The sequence below is a fragment of the Melanotaenia boesemani genome, chromosome 9, assembly GCF_017639745.1.
Source record: "Melanotaenia boesemani isolate fMelBoe1 chromosome 9, fMelBoe1.pri, whole genome shotgun sequence".
NCBI classification, from domain to species: Eukaryota; Metazoa; Chordata; class Actinopteri; order Atheriniformes; family Melanotaeniidae; genus Melanotaenia; species Melanotaenia boesemani.
Window position 1 is genome coordinate 31,926,217 of NC_055690.1, and position 19,905 is coordinate 31,946,121.

A 19,905-nucleotide genomic window follows, 5' to 3' on the forward strand; every position below is an offset into this window, starting at 1 on the left:
AAATAATTTAAAACTGTTTAAAACCAGCAGAGGTCCCCGTTTTACTTTAACCAGCAGCCAATAGTTTTTTTCCCACCCCATAAAATCCCCTGACATAGCTGTCCGTGAATGAGGGAAAATATGTTTACAACAGTCCCGACACCTGCAGCTGGTTTCAGATCTGCCTCATTCAGACATTTTGTTGAGGACTTTGCATTGAGCAGCAGGCAGGTCACCTGCTGCTTCATGAAAAGGCCACGACTGACATTTCTGCTGAGCCGGGAGAAATGAGGGCTTGTTTATGTGGCGGACAGTGACCTCAGCAGATCAGACCGGGGCTATTGTGCTGCAGTTTGTCCGGGCCTGGTGGCTCAGGGGTCAGTCATAGTCCCAGGTTTCCAAATATATCTGATAGACAATGAAGCTTATAAAAGAATGTAAACTTTGCATGAATGCAACCAGATAGTTGAGATCCATTTTCATAAAAAAAAAATTACTCTTTATGGTCCAAATACAGTGAAGGAAATTGGCTGCACATGCAGTTATAATCAAAAGCATCACTTTAACATCCTTGGAGGTATGACTGGGTTCCTCCAGTCGTTGCTGTGTCTCACCACTCTCTCGGGGCTCTCCTGTTCGTCTGTGGTGCCGCTGTGGTGAAGGTTGTGCTGTGGGGCAGAGGGGGATCTGGCAGAGGGGGGCGACCGCCTTTTGTCTTTCACCTGCCCACAAGACATAAGGTTTTCAGTGTTTTACCCTTAAACTGGACCATTAATACTCTGATCTGCATGCAGAGCAGCTCTGCCATCAGAGACTCCAGCGTGAAAATCTAAAGTACATCTGCACCGTGATGTGAATATTTTGCTGGTTGTTTTTGATGTTGTGCTGGAAGCTGCTCTGCAGAGGAAAATTATAGGAATCTTTCAAGTCCAGTGTTTGAACACACTGTATGTGAGCGTAAAGCCAAGAGATGATTCTTTGCATAAATAAAACAATGTGGAGGTAGTGAGCCTCTAACTATGTATGCTAGTCAAGCTTCCTCTATGTTCCACTAAATCTGGATGCAGCCATCCATAAAGGATTAAAAAAAGGATAAAACAAACAAAAAAAAAACGATGAAGCATATCGATCTATCTATCTATCTATCTATCTATCTATCTATCTATATAATATATATATATATATTCACAATTTTAACTTGTTCAGTATCTGCAGATCTTGTTGGAGCAATTTATTTTTCCTTAAACTTTTTTTTGTTTAAATATGAACCCACTTGCATTTCGAATGACTCTTTTCTTTCTTTAACCTAAACTGAATGGAGGTTGTTTTACCTCTTGTCCTCTTTCTGCAGGAAGCATGTCATACTCCAGCCTCCCATATCTCCTTCCCTTATTTGTTTCATGAACTCCTGCATAGTAAATCTTGTAAAAACATTCTGTCCCAACACGTGTGACCTCGGGCACCAGTCACATATTTCTGGTACAAATGTTGAGCTCACAGCCTAAAATAGTGGTGATGTTATGATTAGCTCTCCTTGAGTAGTGACAGTTATTATCATTGAATCTCATGAGGTTGCGTATCTGTATCAGTAAAACAAGTTTACTTACAGATGGATCTCTGGTCTGGCTGAAAACATGGCTGTCCTCTTGGTCTCTGTCAGAGTCTAAAACAGAAAAAAGACTCACTTTAACAAGATTATGGGACAGTTTTAGTTTGTTCATAATTAAGTTTGGTAAATATAAGAATCTTAAAGAACTGGAGTGAAAAGCCATGTCCTGCAGACTAAAGTATATAAATATTGGTTAAATACAACTGTGAAATAACTCCATATTCCTTTAAAAACAGGACAATGAAGACTGATTTACCCCCATGTTACATTTTAGTGGCTAAAGGAAGGAGAGTTAAATTTGCATCATCCGTCTATGAGCACACCTTTTGGAAATCAAACAATCTCACCGCTTTTCCTTTCTGTCGACATCTGATTCCACTTAAAACTGTCCGTATGATGGAGGACAGCAGCCACTACTTACATGCCATCAAACCATAACAGAGTCATATGACAGTAATCAGCTCCAGCAACATTCTTAAGAAGATGTAACATGAGGTATTCATGTCAGGCTTCAGCTTGTGAAGTTAAAGGGTCTAATATAGTGACATGGCCGTCAGCGTGAAGCTTCTGGCAGTCTTAACATTCTTTCCGTGGTCTCAGTCATTTCTCTGCACCGGCTACCCGAACCTGAACCATCTCCATAACTTCTCCCCTCACTCATATACAACTGAAGGTCCTAACAAGCAGAATAAACCTTTAGAGCGCTTTTCTTTAATGGTGCCAACAGCCATGGAAAGAGCCCTTCAGACTGTTAATAAATAATGAAATTGTTTGTATAGACAAACAGAGACTTATCAACAAAGTCTATATTTTATGTTAATCTGTTTGTAAATCCTACATGAATATATATCAATACATTTATTCTACCTGAAAACAGAAAGGTTTACATTTATATGGTCTAAAAAATATGTATGATGCTGATTGCTCTTTTTTTTTTTTTGCCATTTTATAGATGTTTTGGTTGAATTGTTCATCACAGCTGATCAGCTGCAGGATGCCTTGTGCAGCCACCTTTCAGTGATACAACATGGATGCTCTTCTGTTGCGTCGATATCGTGACAAAGTAAGTGATGCAGGAAAAAAATGCATCAGAATTTGTAATAGGAGATTTAAAAGATGTAGAAGATGCTGCAGAGATACAGATGCCTAAATGCATTCAGAATAAAACCACTCAGAAAACGTAGAAAATAATAATGTAAACATTATGATCCTTTACACATGTATTAATGAGCACAGTAAACATCGATACTAATTTCATGCTGTGTTTTGGCCAGCTTGAGTTATGTGCAGTAACTGATGCAACCAGACACTGTGAAGCACTTTAGACTGCTGACCAGGTTTTATGGTTCTCTTCCAGATGCTTTCATTCAGACTTGTGAGGCTGCCAGGCTGACCACCATCTTCACACAAATCAGATATCCTGCCGCCATCATTTAGTCCCCACAGAGAGCTTCAAACTCAGAAATTATGCAAACTGGATGCAAAGATTAAACAGCACAGTCTGGATCTAAAGTTTGAAGGTATAGTGTGTAAAAAAATGAATGACATCTAGTGGTAAAGATGAGAAATGAGTTTAAATGCTAAGCACAGCTGTGAAGGGACGGTGGCCGTCACTGGCCAAAATTCTTCCAGAAAAACACATTTTCATCTGTGCGTGGATCCAGTGGCCTCAGGTGCAGCAATGACTGCACTGCAGATACTTCAACATCCTCTTTGGCCATTTTAAGGCGTTTCGTATCCCAAACGGTGCTCTAGCTCCTCTCAAACAAAACTGGTGCTGAGGGTTCTCACTTCAAAGGCTGAGCTGTTTGTCCATTCAGAGACACTGTAGGATAAATGGTGCGTCATAAATATGGCTGCTGCCATGTATGTGGATCCACGTCAAATAAATACAAATGCCTCATTCTAATAGAAAAAAAAACAGCAAAGTGATTAGATACCAACAGAAACAGTTTTTAACGATGTTTCGTATTTTTCTATCAAACGCCTTTGATTTAGTTACAGCTGCAACTTTTTTATTAACATTTTACAAAGCAGAGCAGCCGTGAATTAACTAGAGTTTAATAAATGTATAGAAGCTTCTCTTTCCCAGTAGTTTGCCTTCAATCCATTAGCAGCACTGCTCCACCACATTCGCTCAGGAATCACTTGGCGCTCCATAAACTCCCAACCCACTGCAGTCTCATTCCCAGCAGTCCTGCCTTCTTCGTGTGATCGCTTTTTTAGCTGCCTGAGCTTCACGTTGTGTATGTGCAAATGAGAAAAGCAATCTGTGTGTGAGTATTCAGGCGTGTTTGGTCAGTGTGGATGCCGTTCCTGTTTGGGTGGGCTGGAGGTATCTGGTGTCCGGCAGGTCACAGGAACACATAGCAGACATTCACGGCTGCCTCCTCGTCAGTGTGTCGCTCAAAGAGGAGCGAACAGAGCAAGTTTCAGAAAATAAAACTTTATGAAGCGTGATTACGTGACATGAACAGAGACACAAAAACCATCTGATCAAGATGTTTTTTAACCTCCTGAAATGTTTGTTTTTATTTCATTAATAGCATATTTGTGCCTTCAGATGTGGAGTAAGAGCAGACGTACTGTACTCATTAAACAGAGATGTCCAACTGATTGTGTTGACGTACAGGCTCTCTGATTATTATTTTCGTGCTGAGTGACTGACATTTTATCAGGTAGAGCAGCAGAAACAGGTGCAGCCTTCCCAGAGCTGCACTGCTGGCCTGTAAGCTGCAGTTACTGCCGTGTTTCATGAAGCTGGAGCAGAAACAACAGTGACAGGAATGTGGTGGATGATCCTGCTCAGTTTATATCTGAACATGGTTCATTATCAAAGCATAAAAAAGTACAATTTCTTTTAATCTCAGTTTTGAGTTGTGAAGTCAAACTCAGAGTTAATAATTATCAGTTGTGGTTACGTTTAGATAGGTTTGCACCTGACTGCAGCTCTAAACTGCAGCTCCGTGCTGCAGACGGGCAGCAGCAGGTGGAGGAGGTGGCACTCCCTGGGCGGAGCTGGGGAATGGAGTGATGGCAAAGGAGGAGGTGAAGATTTGAAATGCCACACAGACCAGTCCTTTTATAGACCAAAGTCACATCTGCAGGCCTCCACAAGCCTGATGGCTGCTCCAAACAGCATGGACCTTCAACCTCCGGCATACTCCATACAGGTGCAGAGTAGTGAAGTATGAGTGCATGCTGGTTAAACGAGTTTTTAGTTACAGAGCTGAGCAAAAGTCCTGAGACAACCCTCAGTTTTACCAGACTTTAATTTTAAAATGGGCTTAAGGAAAAGTCCTCCAGGCTTTCTGAGGGCCCTTTCGGATGCACTGAATAGTGATTTCTGAAGAAATAGGAATAAATCAATCAAAGACTTGACACAAGACCAGAGATAAGCCTCAGCAGAAATGGTCTCCATGAAGGGATGGCTGTCAAGAAGCCACTCTTAAGGAAAACAGGGAGAAAAAGCCGAGGTATGTCATATGACTCAAGAACTGGACTGAAGATCAGTGGCAACAGGTCAGATGGAGGGATGAATCCTCCCCAGAACTCAGACCTCAACATTACTGAAGCAGTGTGGGATCATCTGGACAGAGAACAGAACAAAAAGGTGGAAACATCCAAATGAGCTATTTTAGAAGGAGATGTGAAGTAAAAAAAAACCTCTTTTATGTGCTCTTAAACCTACATTTTTATGTCTAAAGTCACTAGAAATTCAAAAACTGCAAGTTCAACTCATGCTGCATTTGCTGTACACCAGAGTTAATAAGTCTATTTAGACATTTAATTCAGATGTTGGATTGTCTGATTTTCTTAACATATTTGAATACACCTGTTAGTAGCTCAGCACCGAAAGCCACTATTGTTAAAATAAACCTGTAAGGCTGGAAAAACATCACCCATACAGTATAAACAAGAAACCTGACCTTAATGTTAGCATGCTAAAACTGCGACATGGGACAGGACCGACTAAAGTCCAGGGTTAATCGAGCCGGTCTGCCACCCAGGACTTACTGCTGCCTTTTCCCTCCGTTTTAACAACAGTTCAATGCATGACTGTTGAGCTTACTGAACCTAAAAGATGAATCAGTAGCAGTAGATGCAGGAGGAATTTAGATATTTGACAATTAAATTGCTTGTCCAGAAATCAGTTTGTGTGTGCTACTGTGAGCTCTCTGGTAATTTATTGTAAGCTCCCTTATTATTACTCTAGTGAGCATGCATATACAACCCTCCTCTTCCTCTCTTCCTCTCCCGTCTGCTGTTTTCACTCTGATACCACACTGATGCAAAGAGAGGAAAAGAAATTAAAAAAGGACCTGAAAATTTGTCACCCATGAGTTTCTGTCATATATTTTTGCCTTATCTAATAGTCCAGGTTTAATTTAAACGTGGCAGGACTGTGAACCAGGATGCAGCTCTGTAGAGACTCTACAGAAGTCTGTGTGTGTGTCTCAAGATGTGTGTGTTTCTGCAGTGACACAGATCAGCAGAAAAGTGAATTTTCTCACATAATCGGCCAGAAGAGTGTGTGGTGTTTTTGCTTGTTTACATTCTGACTGCACTGATGAACACACACCATGCTATGCTGTGTTCCAAAGTGCCAAACAACAAAAAAATAAAAGGCATCAGGTGTTTTTACACATTCCTAGAATAGGATTAATCCTCCTTCCTCTTGGTGCACAATGCTTTAAAGTCTAATTAGCTCTGAACCTGAAGACGAGCTGGTGCTGTCAGACATCTGTAGGCTGCCTAACAGGAGCTGGATTAAGTCGTCTCCAGTAGGTTTCTTATGGTGTGTGGGATTGTTAGTGAAGCCTCAGAGCAGAAAGGCAGCTTAAACAGAGCCTGACAGCTTCTTTTCCCCAAAAAAGCTTTTTTCCAGTTTCATCATCATGCAGATTTTTCTTTCTTATTTTTTTTTTCAAGAAATGTTGATGTACGTACACCAGGAGACATCATCCCTGCAGGATTTCTCTTTAGATGTGTCAGTTAGTGAACCCTGCTTTCTGTCTGCAGCTCTGAGTCTTCATACATAACCTGACTGAACAATGTTTATCATTACTTTCTAAAACAATCCATCTGACAATGCAAAGAATGACTCACAAATGTCTCTAACTTGTCTCTTTAAATAGACGTCCTTGTAAATATTTGGCTGTCTACGTACAACAGAACTCAACTCCACTGCTGCCAGTTTTCAGAAACTTCTCTGCCTCCTCTGCAGCATTTAGTTTTGTTTCCAGCTTTTTGTGCCAATGATCAGTTGTTGTGCCTTTTCTTTTTTAGAGGAGTTGTAGTTGCTGTGCTTCCACTTGCCTCACAGCCAAACAATAAAAAGTGTCCCACAATTAGGGCTGGGTGATTAATCGATAAAATCGATAAATTGAATTTTCCATTTCTGGAGATTTATTTTTAAGAAAATCTGGATTTTTTTTACATAGTTAGTTAGCAGCAGACTTAGCTCCGAAATCGGATTTGGTTAAAAAAAAAGAAAAATCTGAGATTTGATTTTTAGGCCATATCGCCCAGCCCTACCCACAATCTTGATCTGAATGTAGGAAAACACCACAAAGATTGTCTCAAGGGCAGATGAGTGTAGATGTAGGATTGGGTTAAGTTCAAAGTCTCACCCCAACTGTTATAAAGCCCATTAAAACACATCTATTTTACTAAATAATTGTACATTTTAAAACGTTTTGGACATTTTGAGGCTGCTCATAACTGTAAAATGGCTATGGCTTAGATGTTTTAATTAAGGCATAAAAAGGTGTGTGTAATCTGTCGATGTGAAAATTTCATAAAGTTACAAATGAAAAGGCCAATACAAAGTGGGACTTTAATATCATGGTTTTCGTATCATGTTAAATGGGTAACAGTTTGGACTTGAATGACTTGTATTGAACTGTATTGTGTCAGTAAAGTGTCTTGAAATTATTGTTATGAATTAGTGCTGGGCTATACAAAGAAACCTGAATTGAACTGAATAGTGATGCATTTTTGCCGGTGAGGGTCAGCTAAACTATGTTCTGGCTCGGTGCTGAAAATGAAAAGAAGAATGCAGGGGTACAGATACAGACATAGAATGATATTAGCAAAGTAACCAAGTTTATTTATAAAAAAATTAACATATCTTAACCTTTCTGCAACACATCCCGTGGACCCACTGCTCTGTATGTTTATATATCTTCCTGCTTAAAAATCTTTGTTCAAATTAATGCATCATTAAATGGTTTCTGGCGAGTTTGACAGGCTGCAGGATTTATCCATCATTAGAATCAAATACCTTGGATCAGGAAAACAAACCATGCAGTGCAGTTCACTGGTCTGGGTAGCAAAATACAATAAAAATGCCCTTTACATCAGTTCCTGAAACCAGTGTTGTGGGAATTTCTGAGTAATGTCAGTCTTACTTTGTCTGGCTAGAAGTTTAACACATTTTGAAATGACAAAAAAACAAAAAAACACAGCTAACATGTTATATATGATTTTACTCAGCTACTCTTCCTCATAACTTTCTCCACTAACTTTAATTCCACACACAATAGGCAGTTGACTTTCTGCAGGACACTTCTGCATCCTCTGCTCTCGTAAATTTCAGTTTACCTTAGACCACGCCACAGAAAATAAGTACAAAACATACATAAAGCTGTCTTTTTGCGTTCTGTGGCAGTACAGCATCTATATCTTTATTCATCATAATGAACACATATACAAAAGTGCAGTCAATGAAGGCAGCATCATTTTGTCTTGTGCAGGTTGTCATGTCAACCTGTGACCGACTGGTTTGGGGAATGTGATGCCGTGATGAGAGTTGAACACTAGTTGTTGTCCCGTTTTTAGAGCACAATGAAAGCGACTCAGCCGCTCTGATCCTGTCCTGAAGCCGCTGTAAGTCCACTAGAGATGTACCAGCTAATGATGTTATAGTTGGCTCAGTGCTGGCTGGACATGAGGTGTCCACCCAAAGAAAACAAGCACCAATCTGTGCTTTAAAAAGCCGATAACATTTCTCTAACATAACACCTTGCAGCACATGACGGACAGCTGAGGATGTGTTTGGGATTTATTTCTAGACTCGAGTATTATCAGCGGAGGCCAGATGCAGACAAAAATATGTTTTCTCCTCTCGCGCTTGCGTAAGACTTCACACGCAGGAAATACCGCAGCACTTTTTCACAATTGGTGGCAGCCGGAGCAGATAACACAAGTTTTTAGATCTAATTTTAGGACTGTTTCTATTCCAGACATGAGGATTACTGTAAACACATCCAGAAAAACAGCAGATCTTTAAAATCAGCATCTCTGGTTCCTTTTTAGGGGATCTGGAGTCAGGCCTGATTTACAACTTGAAGCAGAGGGCTGCTGCAGGGAAATAAACTTTAAATAAAAATGCACCAAAGATTCAGCCTGACACTAACATATATTTATCTAAGTAAAGAGTCGAGTAGAGTCAGTTTACCCAAACTTAACATATCAGATAAAGGTGGTTGGATTAATTGAATGAAAAAGACTATTTTTTTCTTTTTCGGTAAGTGAGGTTATCCAACTCAGTCAGTAGCAAAAAGCTATTTTTTTTACATATAATTTCAGAAATTCTGAATACTTTCTTACAAAGTGACTGGTGGTGAAGATGATGCACCAGCTGCTGCATCACGAGCACACGCCTTACCGACAAGCAACGAGGTCTTAAGTAGGAGGTTAAAATGGTGCCTCTGGATGAACGTCTGCTTTCCTGAACCCCTGCACTGATAATCATAATTTACTACAGCGGTGGCCTCGTACTTCCTCGTACTTCCACTACAGTGGTTAGAGAATATATTGTGCTTTATTTCTGTGGTACACCTGCTGCTGAGAGCTTTTAGAACAGCTACAGTAACATCAGTATCATTTACTCACTGTTAAAGGCTTATACTCTTACAGTTTTCATTAAGAGAAGGTAGGGATGTAAATCTCTGTTGTTAATCTGTAGTCTGTTAATAAGAATAATAATTATTGTATTTCAGAATTCCTCCGAGTGTCTAAATGCAGGATTTGTAAACTTTGTTTTCATGCTGCAGACACTGGATTCAGATCAGAACAATTTAAAGATGTTATCTCTGAAGCTCATGAACAAGTCCGAGGGTCAGTCCAGATATCTAACATGTTAGATAATCTGTTGCAGAGAGTTGAGGAATTACAGTCAATAAGAGATCAGGAGATGGCATAGCGGGAAAATAAATAAATGAATAAATAAACGGCTAATATTATCTTAAAATTGCCATTGATAACATTGCTAATATTATCATAGTGAATGCAAGGTTGCAGCCAAGTAATTTCACGATTATTGTATATATCTCTTTTTCTTTCTTCTCGCTGTTATATTTAACTTTGAATGGAGTTATGCACACATCAGACAACATATTTACATGCACACCACAACACACTGCTCTGCTAGTGGTGTTGTCCTTATTTTCTACATGTTTTCCCTCCTATGTATCATGTCCTGTTTTTATTGTTTGCATCAAACAAACAAACAAACAAACAAACAAACAAACAAACAAACAAACATTAAGACAAGGCATGACCTTAGAAGAGGAATACAAGCATGATGGAAATGCTTGGATTCAGGAAACTAAGAGAATTTGGTAAAAACATGACACCTGTTCTCCTTTGATGAATCACTCGGATCATAAATAACATAAATAAAAACTGTCTGCCTGACAATTAGACGAGTCGGGGTAAATCTGGAGGAAAATCTTGTACTTAGTGACCCCCTGAAAGTTGAACATGGCTGTCTTCCATCCTTTTGTCTCTCATCTGCTAAGTAGGCATAAACAACAGCAACGTTTCTCTAAACCACATCTTAAGTTAAGGAAAAGATCATTTGCCCTTTCAGAGTCTGCATGTTCAAGCACTTTACATTTGCATCTCACATCTCACTGTAATTTATCACTGTGTGAATCAAGGAAGCTGGATGAGCTCCGTGGTACCAGCGCTGATGCTGCAGGGCTCCGACCCCTCCAGGCCCGGCGGAGCTCCACATTTTGAAGGCGTTGCCGCTGTGAGGCTGTTCAGATAAAAGCAGCCATAAGCCTCATAATTTCCAAACGATTCAAGATTACTGAGATAGATCCCAGGGTGTTTCCTTTCCTATCTGAGACATCAGATGGACAAAACAAGACACACCCGCAGGCGTTTGCCTCTGGCCAGGAAATGCTTCAATGTAAACAGGAAACAGAGATATATTTGACAGATTCACATCTCACTGAGAGACACACACAACATTTGTCATTTGATTTGATAAGATACAGCCACAGGGTGTAAAATATATCTAACAATTCAACAAGGAAATAAACCAATTTAACAGTTTGTTAAATATTTAATAGCATTTGCATCTAAACTGCTGGTTTACATGACTGTTCCTTCCTTTAGAAACCTCTCAGCTCTCTGAGGGAAGTTGATGCTCTGACCTACGTCAGGCGGTGTTTCCTCATGAGGTCTCCCTCCTAAACCGCCCAATCAACTCTTGACACCACTTGACCCTGTAAATTGTGGACTAAAACTGACCTCACCCAGTACCACCACCACATATGTCGCCAGGAAACTGATACCATCGTCATCCATCATCTTATTTTTTGTGGAATTTACTCTTCGTTCATAGATACACAAATTATACCTGATTCTTTATCTTTTTCCTATCATGTCCCCAAACAACAAGCAACTTCAAAAAGACACATATGATAATCTGCAGACAAGATTAATTTTTCTATAAACTCACAATATATTCTTGAAACACTCCATGAAATATAAGAAATATGCTCTAAAAAACACATTACAGGAAATGTTTGGCCTCTTCAGGGTCTCACTGTAAGATGAGTTTATATAATTAGGAACTGTTGGCTCAGAATCCGAGTGTTTTTTCCCTCATTTCAGTCCAGCTCTGTTCTGTGTTAAATAAATTAACACTGAACTATGAGTCACTCAAGCACAAAAAAGGTCCCCAACTCAAGCGATGAACAAGTGTGTCCTTCAAAATTTGAGGAAACTGGAAAAGTTAAGGACAAGAGAAAAAGTTTCAGGACGAAAACATGATCTACAACAGATCTGAAGCAGTGTCTCCAGCAAAGAACTGAACCAGGTCTTTGCTAAAAGATGCATCTGGTGCTTCAGTTGATTCGTCAAAGCCTCATCAGAAATGGAAGGGAGGCTATTAAGAAGCTATTTTTAAGAAACAGGGAGAAAAAGGCTGATGTATGCCAGATGACACAAGGTCTGATGGAGTGATGATTCCTCCACGGAACCTCAACATAACTGAAGCAGTGTGGGATCATCTGGACAGAGAACAGAACAAAAGGCAGAAACATCCAAAGAAGAGCTTTGGAAAGTCCTTAACGAAGCCTGGAGAACTGTCCCTGAAGGTAATGACAAGAAAACTTGTGTAAGAGGGTTTTGGACTCCAGTTCAGTCCAAATATTCACTTTAAACTTAGAATTATGTAAACTCAGTTTTTGTTTTATACACCTTTATTCCCATACATGTTTTTACACTTTTTAATAAATCACTGCACCTATTTCCTGTTGTTTTGGCAAGATAAATAAATGAGAGGTGGCCTCAGCACATTTTAACAATCCTGCATCAAAACACACAAATAATATGAAAGAAAAAAAACAAACAAAACTAAACAATCAAGTCAATGTTGAAATCATTTCACCTCATAAGTGGAAATTGCTGTTTCATGAAGCATGAAGTGCTGTCTTTCTGCAAACTTTCTTTCAGATTATTCTGAATCTCTGCTTCCCAGAAATTACTACTGCATTCATTATGTAAGTGCCATGCATGTGTTAGTCATCTTCCATCACAGAGAGGGTGCGTTTTAGCTCCAGTACCTCTGTACCCACTTTGGGTCATCATACATACCAGGCCGAGGGAAGAGCTGGATCCTGTGACCATCACACTGCAGCTGTCGCTGGTGTGTAACATTAAGACAGGGGCTATTTGAAATGAGCGCGTCCAGCCACCAGCAGCCCAGAAAGGCAGCAGAAACACCTATCAATGGTTTCAGAGCTGGCCCAAGTCGTGATTCAGAAAGAAAAAAAATGATTGTGTGGTTTACTGGTAGTGGATTATTTGTGGCTCATTTACACTTTAAAAATATATAAAATTAAGTAACTTTTATTTACATGATGTCCAGAGACACCATCCATCTGGCTCAGTTCTGATAAATACTGCAGTTTATTTTCAAGGTTTATTTGACACAGGCATCACTACAAACCGCTCCAATAAACTTGCAGCATAGAAACATGTCAGGCCTCAAGTAGCTGCCATAAACCTCAGTGAATACTCAAGTGTTTGCAACCAGCAACTGGCATGCTGGAATAAACACAAGCTGCAGCTGTCTTACTAAAACTGTCTTTGCGTTTTAACAGCGCTCTATTGTTACACTCTCCAAAGTCAGCAATGTGGAGTCTGCAGGCTACTCCATAAACTATCTTGCACAGCTCTCAGTAACGCCTCAGCTGCCAGCACTTAAAGCATCATTTCAGAAAATTAAACAAGTTTTCTGACTGATTTAAAGAGAATTTATTCAGACACAAAACACAGATGCAAAGCATCAATAGTGCTGCCTCAGAAGATGCTTTAATGCTGCTGCATTAAGTGAGCTATCAGTTGCCTTAATCTGTCATAAAAAAGGCCACCTACTGTCTCTACTCTGCACCAGTCATGAACATTTCACCACCTACAGCTAATTTTCCAGAAGCAGCAGCAGAAAGCTCTCAGGCAGCTCTGTGCCATCAGCAAAGAGACTTTATTAAACCACTTCCAGCCAGCCTACCTTTAACTTTCAGCCTCAGCGGAGCTCCTCCAGCAGCTCAAAGGTGACAGACCTCCACCTGCAGCAGCACAACTTCAATTTCTCTTTTCCCGTGTCTCACATTCACCTCCTGTCACTAAGCTGCTTTCTGTTACTTGTTGTTGGTATTTCTTAAAAAAAAAAAAAAGATTTCTTCCCCCTCTGTCTGTCTGAAGCCTTTGCCCTCTGTCACCAGCCAGCCTGTTGCTCCCCTCACTGAAACCTCAGGCCTGGCCCAGGATCATGGCATCTCTAGGAGGGACGTATCCAGCTTCCTGATTGGTCAGAGGGCAGACAGATGCCCCCATATTAGGGCAGTAAGAGGCGGAGCTGCACTACTACAATAAAGAAGGGAGGAGAAGAAGATAAGAAAGTTTGTGACATAGTAAGCAGTCAGTATAAGCAGGAACTTCTGGATCTCTGTCCAACCAGCACCTGCTGAAGATCTCAACACAAACTGTGAAGTATTCCTGCTTGTTTCTATAAAAACCCAAAATTAAACAAAATAAAAACAGTTTCCTAACAATAAAACCTAGAAATGGGAACTAATTTTTATTTATTTGAGATCTTTTGCAGCTAACCAGCAAAATTATCAGCTGGATCTTAAACTGATTCTGACCAGTTTTGCTACATCAGCAATACTGAGTTAATGATATATCATTTATAAAACATGCAGGCTTTAAAATCACGGATCAAAGGTCAGTCCTACTTTGGATAATGCTCCTCTTCATCTACCATCCAACTCCTGAGCTTGCACATTGTGCTGCTGTTCTGACCTCTTAATGTGCAAGTGGGCCTGTGGGACCATTTCCAAAAATGCGAAGTGTATTCAGTCTGATAGAAATGTGCAGGTGCATGCTGTGTTTTGATTACGATGTTCCAGTGGAGCCAAAATAAAAGAGATAACAGGATCTAATGTTATGCGGCCATCTTCCAGTAAATGTCTGGATGAATTTTCAATCAACTGATGTTGCAGAGAAGCTATTTTTATCTCAAGTAGCTGAAAATAGGAACAGCAGACCTTTGATCTTGATTTAAAATAGTTCAGTGTATTTTAAGGGTAGCAGCTGTTATGTGTGCGTGTTTGCTCATGAATGCATGTTTTCTTGAGCATGGCAGTGTGTACCTGCCTGCGTATGTTTAAGCCTGTACATATTTCCCTCCTAGATTTTCCTATGCTGAGTATGTCCCTGTTTATGTAAAACAGACGGACAAACCTCATCAATCAGTTACACACTTCAAGCTGCTGCAGCCAAAACAGGGAGGATGACAAAGGATGACAGATCGAGGATTTTACTAAATATATATGCTGCTTCTTCTTTTTTTTTTTTTTTTTTTGTCATCCAGACTCTAAAATGATTTATTCCACAGGGTATTATTTCTCCATTGACATCAGTTAGCCAAATTTAAAAGTATATGACATGAAAATGAATATTCAGACTTTGTTTTATACAGTTTGGTGAGTCTGATTTGCTGCAGAAATAATGGCAAACAAAGACTCCAGCTTCCCCGTGACCCGAATTAGACCAAGTGATATAGAAAATGGATGGATGGATGGATGGATGGATGGATGGATGGATGGATGGATGGATGGATGGATGGATGGATGGATGGATGGATAGACGGATTAAGTTTAGAATTTATTTTTATTTGTATATTAAAAAAATCTACTTAGAATACAGGCTTCACCTTCGGGTGAGTCAGTTATTAATTACTAATTAATTAAATACTAATTATTAATTGAAGCATGTTAAAATGATAAAATAAAAAAAGTCTTTTTTTTTTTTTTTTTAACAAACTGATATTTAAAATCTACTGCATAGACTCAATTGTGGTGCAACTGCTTTTTACTTACTCTCTACCTCCTCTCTGCACCATTTCATCAGGCTAAATGGTACTTACCTTGCACCCTCTCTTGTCCTATGACCAAGAAACTGTTCCTCTTCCCCATCAAAGAGGACCTTCTGATCCCTTAATGGCAGAAGGGACAGTAAAGCCTGGTACACACATAATGATTGTTGGACTGTTTTTGTCCTTATTTTGCTTCTTCCCGACCTCGGACGGCAAGCGCCTGATCAATGTGAGATTTCCCTGTACAATCATCATTTGGTCTGTGGTGTGTTATGAGCAGATTTGTGCCGATATTTCGCTCGGAAATGGGTCGTAGCCAACAATCGGGAATATTGAACATGTTCAATATTTCAGAGTCGATTTCTGAGGAGCGAGCTGGCTGGGGAACAAGGAAGTAAATAAAGTCCGTGCTCACGCCGTCTCCAGTCTGTTATTTTTTTCACTTCTGGCTTTTTCTGTTAACAATAGTCCCAAGACCACCATCATTCCCTCGTCCTATGTATCCCCTTCCAGGCTGTGTGTTTTCCGATTGTTACTATGTTTCTTCTTCTACATTTCAATGTTTGTCCGGCTTGGAGGACTAGATGGTAGATGAGTTGCGGGACAGCTTCGTCATGTGTGTGTTGTTCTGTGATCACATTATTGCAGCACACCACACACAATACGATCAAAACTGATTTTTTTATCTTCACATGTGAGGTCTCGATCAGATAAAAAATCTCATAAGATTAAAAAAATCGTTATGTATGTACCAGGCCTAAGTGAGGAGAGAGGAGGGGCCTGTAAGAGCTCAGAGCAAGGAAACACAGGTGTATCCTGTTTTTTTTATCAAGTAGCATGACGTGTAGATCCTCCACATGCAACACATACTTTGACCTCTGACAAAAAGACAAAAATAAACAAGTATTTTAATTAATTGGATCTCCATCCCCGTGTCTCTTCCATACGTTCATTTCCATGTTTCCCGCTCTCATCACCAACCTGAGCACAAGTGAGCACAAGCTAATTAACCAAATTACTAGAAAACCTCATGAGGTTTTCCATTTTCCAGCGTGTGGGATCTTTAAGGCTCTATTCAGATCTAGAGGCTTTTTAAACCCCCTCCTACTGACCCAGCTAGCATCATCCAGCCAACAGCTCTGGCGGAGGTGGGGCTGTTGGAGATGCTGTCAACGCAGATCAGGCAGCCAACACTGTGTCAGCTATCACGGTCATTGTTTATTCCAGCTCATACACAAAGCCAGGATTTAGAAACGGGGGAGGCCTGGGACCTGAAACAAGGGCTGGGCCAGACAGGGGAGGGATGGAGGAGGAGGCAGGCTGGGGAGTCACGTCACCTCAGTGGTAACAAATTTCTTTTGGTGACTTTTTTGTTGTCTTGTCTTAAAGAATTCTGATTTATTTTAGAAGACAAGATGCACAGGAGAAAGATGCTGGAGAGCAAACAGAGGGCTGAGGAGGGAGGGGTGAGGAGGGGTGAGGAGGAGTTAGGCGTGGCAGAAGGCATGAGGTCTCACCAGACCACAGCTATGCCCCTGGTCAGCACTTAAATAGGCCAGGAAACTGGAGCAGACTGTGTGTGTGTATGAGTGTGCAGAGCAGGTGTTGCTCATGTTGTGGGAACCTGAATCTGTTTACACAATCACATTTTGTGACAACTTTCTTTAAAATACAGAAGAAACAAAACAAAAAACTCTTAACAGCTTGTTTAGTTTACGAGCAAAGGACATTGCAATTAAGGTTCAGATTATCCAATAAAAAGAGAAAAAAGTGTAGTGTATTAGTGTAGGAAGCTACAGAAGTGAAAGCAAGGTCCTCTGCAGTGATGGAAACCCAACTGTGAGTGTGTATTAAAGTAAAACATTCCTAAAACTGAAATTGCTCCAATTCTCCAGAGGTTATAAACTCCAGTTTTATACCTACTATGGGTACAGAAAATGTTCATTTCTAATTGGCTAGAGATGGTCATCCAAAATTATACATCATATTGCTTCAAGTGATTCCAATCAACAGTATAACCACCATAACCATAAGTCAAAACATGATCGTTGCTTTGCTGCCATCTGACAGAGCTGGAAACCTGCATTCTACACTTGAGCATAAAGCCAAAAACCCAAATCATAGCCGTTTTTTTATCTGGTCAAAAACCGTGCTAACATCTGGCTCTTCAGATCAATGGGACAGTGTTTAAATGACATTAAAATCCCTGTAAAATGCCTCAGATGGAGGCTTTAATCAGCTCCAGCTTGGCTTGGCTTCAACGGAAACACAACACCTGGGTGTACATGCTACTTATCCTCTGTCCTTCCATGTGGGGTGATACCAAAGCAGTGAACTAGTCTGAATGTAGAACATAGTGCATCACCATTCCTTTTCTTGGTGCAGTGACATGTGTCCTCTGGGAGGTACAGGTATAATTGAAGGTGACAAAGGAATCTATGGACTTGATTTTTGAATGGGCAATGCTAACAGTAAGCGTCACAAAGCAGACTCAGAAGAGTTTTAAAATAGCATAGCATAAAATACCCACCAGATCTGATAAAGCTTTGTTTTATTACACTTGGCTGCAGAGAGAGCAACATTATGTAAAATGCTGTCTTGCACACACACACTCACACTCACAGTGGAAGCAGATTTTCATCCCACTCTCATTCAGAGAAGTACAGTCATCCGCAACAGTAGATCAACTGAACATGAACTAAAATTCCTTATCAGTGCCACAGCGCAGACTTCCTTCCACAAACCAGACTGACCTGAGGATGGAAGTGATAGGCTCAGTTACCCAATGTAAGCTATGTATTTCTTATTTTTTTTAAATGGTGAAGGGACATTTTGAACTAAGCAGGTTCTTTTACAACAGGTTAGTAACGTGAGTGGGTATGAAAAGAGCACCTTGGAGAGGCAAAATCCCTTGAATCAAAAATGACTCATCAGTCTGTTAAACCAACGTTTACAAACTGTGGAGTAATTTTATAATTTATAATTCTATGTTGAGCAATATATCTCAACTAGGGCTGTTAAATTATTAAAATATTTAATTAGATTAATCACAGCTTACAAATTAAACATGATTAATCATTAATCAACATTCTATGACTGAAATCTGCCTATTTTTACTGCAGTGTATCAACAGAAAGAACCAAAGCTCACTTGGGTTTTTCTTCATATTTTTACATTAGATGGTCACTTTAGTTGTAATAATCAGTTCAATATTACATAAAAATCAAGACTTTTTAAAATATATCTCATTTGTGCCAACCTTTTCCTGGTCAGCGCCCCTGCCTGGCCCCCCGTCTAAACCTTTCCAGACCCGCCCCTGCACAACAGAAGTATTAATCCTTCCTACCACCTGTCAGCTACTTTATCAGAGAAGGGTCCTGCTCTGATTTATATATCAGAACCTGCTCATAATTTGTCACCACATTTATCGTCCCTAAATGAGCATACCCATGTTTCCAACATCTGGAATACAGCAATGATTTAGAGAAGACATCTCCTTGCTTCTTTTTGCTGTTTCACTCTCACTAGATATCTGAACTTGATCTATCTTCGTAGATGTGTGCATGACTGTCCGAAGACTAGTAGATTTTACAGCTGTGTCACGAGCAGACACCATTAATAATGAAAAGTTATAGAAAATAAAGGCAAACAATATCTAACTGAAACAGGCTGTTATCAACACGTTTATTTCTTCAGCTTCATGTGACAGTGATTTGGGTCTGATTAACATGAGACTGATAAATTTAGCCTACTTTTGCTAGTGCGTCCAAAACCATTACTTTTGGGTAAATATGTGCCGGTGTGAACCATGAACCACTAGTTTCCTCCTTCTCAGCTGAATGATTAACAAACACAACAAGAGAAAAGGTACTAGCGACAGAAAAGCCGATCAGCTGATCAACGACAGCCGTCATGATTCATAACAGAAGAGGAGGGAGAGGAGGAGGCTGCCACGATGCGCTGTACAGCTACAGAGACGATCGGTTGCGTGCTATTCAAGAGCTTTATCATAAAGTTTACTGACCAGCTGGTACCATACTAGTACCATCTAATCAGTTTCTGGCAGAAGGTCACTTTATGGCACGACACTGGAAAAGTAACATTTGTGCAAACTATGTCAAAAGTTTTTTCTTTTTAAATACAGGAAAAGTGTGGATGTAAAAACATCTCTTCCCCCACATGTGTGACACCCTCAAATCCATCCATAGAGTGAGCCAGCTCACCTTTAGAAATCTCTGTGTCTTGCTTTCATAAATGATGGATGCTGCGCATGTGTTAAATGCTTTAAAAATTTTAACGCAATTAGTTACATAAATTTGTTATTACCATTGACTTGTTAGTTTTGACAGCCAAATCTCAACATAAAGTTTCAGACTTTAGCCCATGATCTACAGAACATGATATCTGTAAAAGAGAAGCTGCATCTACGGTCCAAAAGGATTACGGGATAATTTTGACCTTTGAGTCTTCAGACAGCACTAATTTAAAGCAAACATAATTCTCTACTGGAAATCACTGCATGGTCTCACGAACACTTCCAGAAATCACTGAAAGCACTGAAATGCAGGTTAAAGCTCTATCATACAAAGAAGAAGCCAGATGTGAGTATGATCCAGAAACATTGCCATCTTCT

General features: G+C 40.0%; 1 protein-coding gene across 1 annotated transcript in view; it reads right to left on the reverse strand.

Moving 5' to 3' along the window:
- Window positions 1–13,433, reverse strand: part of prx (periaxin) — a 30,861-nt gene extending 17,428 nt beyond the window's left edge. Inside the window, exons 1-3 of the mRNA XM_041994825.1 lie at window positions 13,404–13,433; window positions 1,587–1,642; window positions 594–701 (exon numbers count right to left, since the gene is read on the reverse strand). The gene's annotated coding sequence lies outside the window, so the exon portion shown is untranslated. The remainder of the gene's footprint in view (window positions 1–593; window positions 702–1,586; window positions 1,643–13,403) is intronic.
- Between the last annotated feature and the right edge of the window lie 6,472 nt (window positions 13,434–19,905).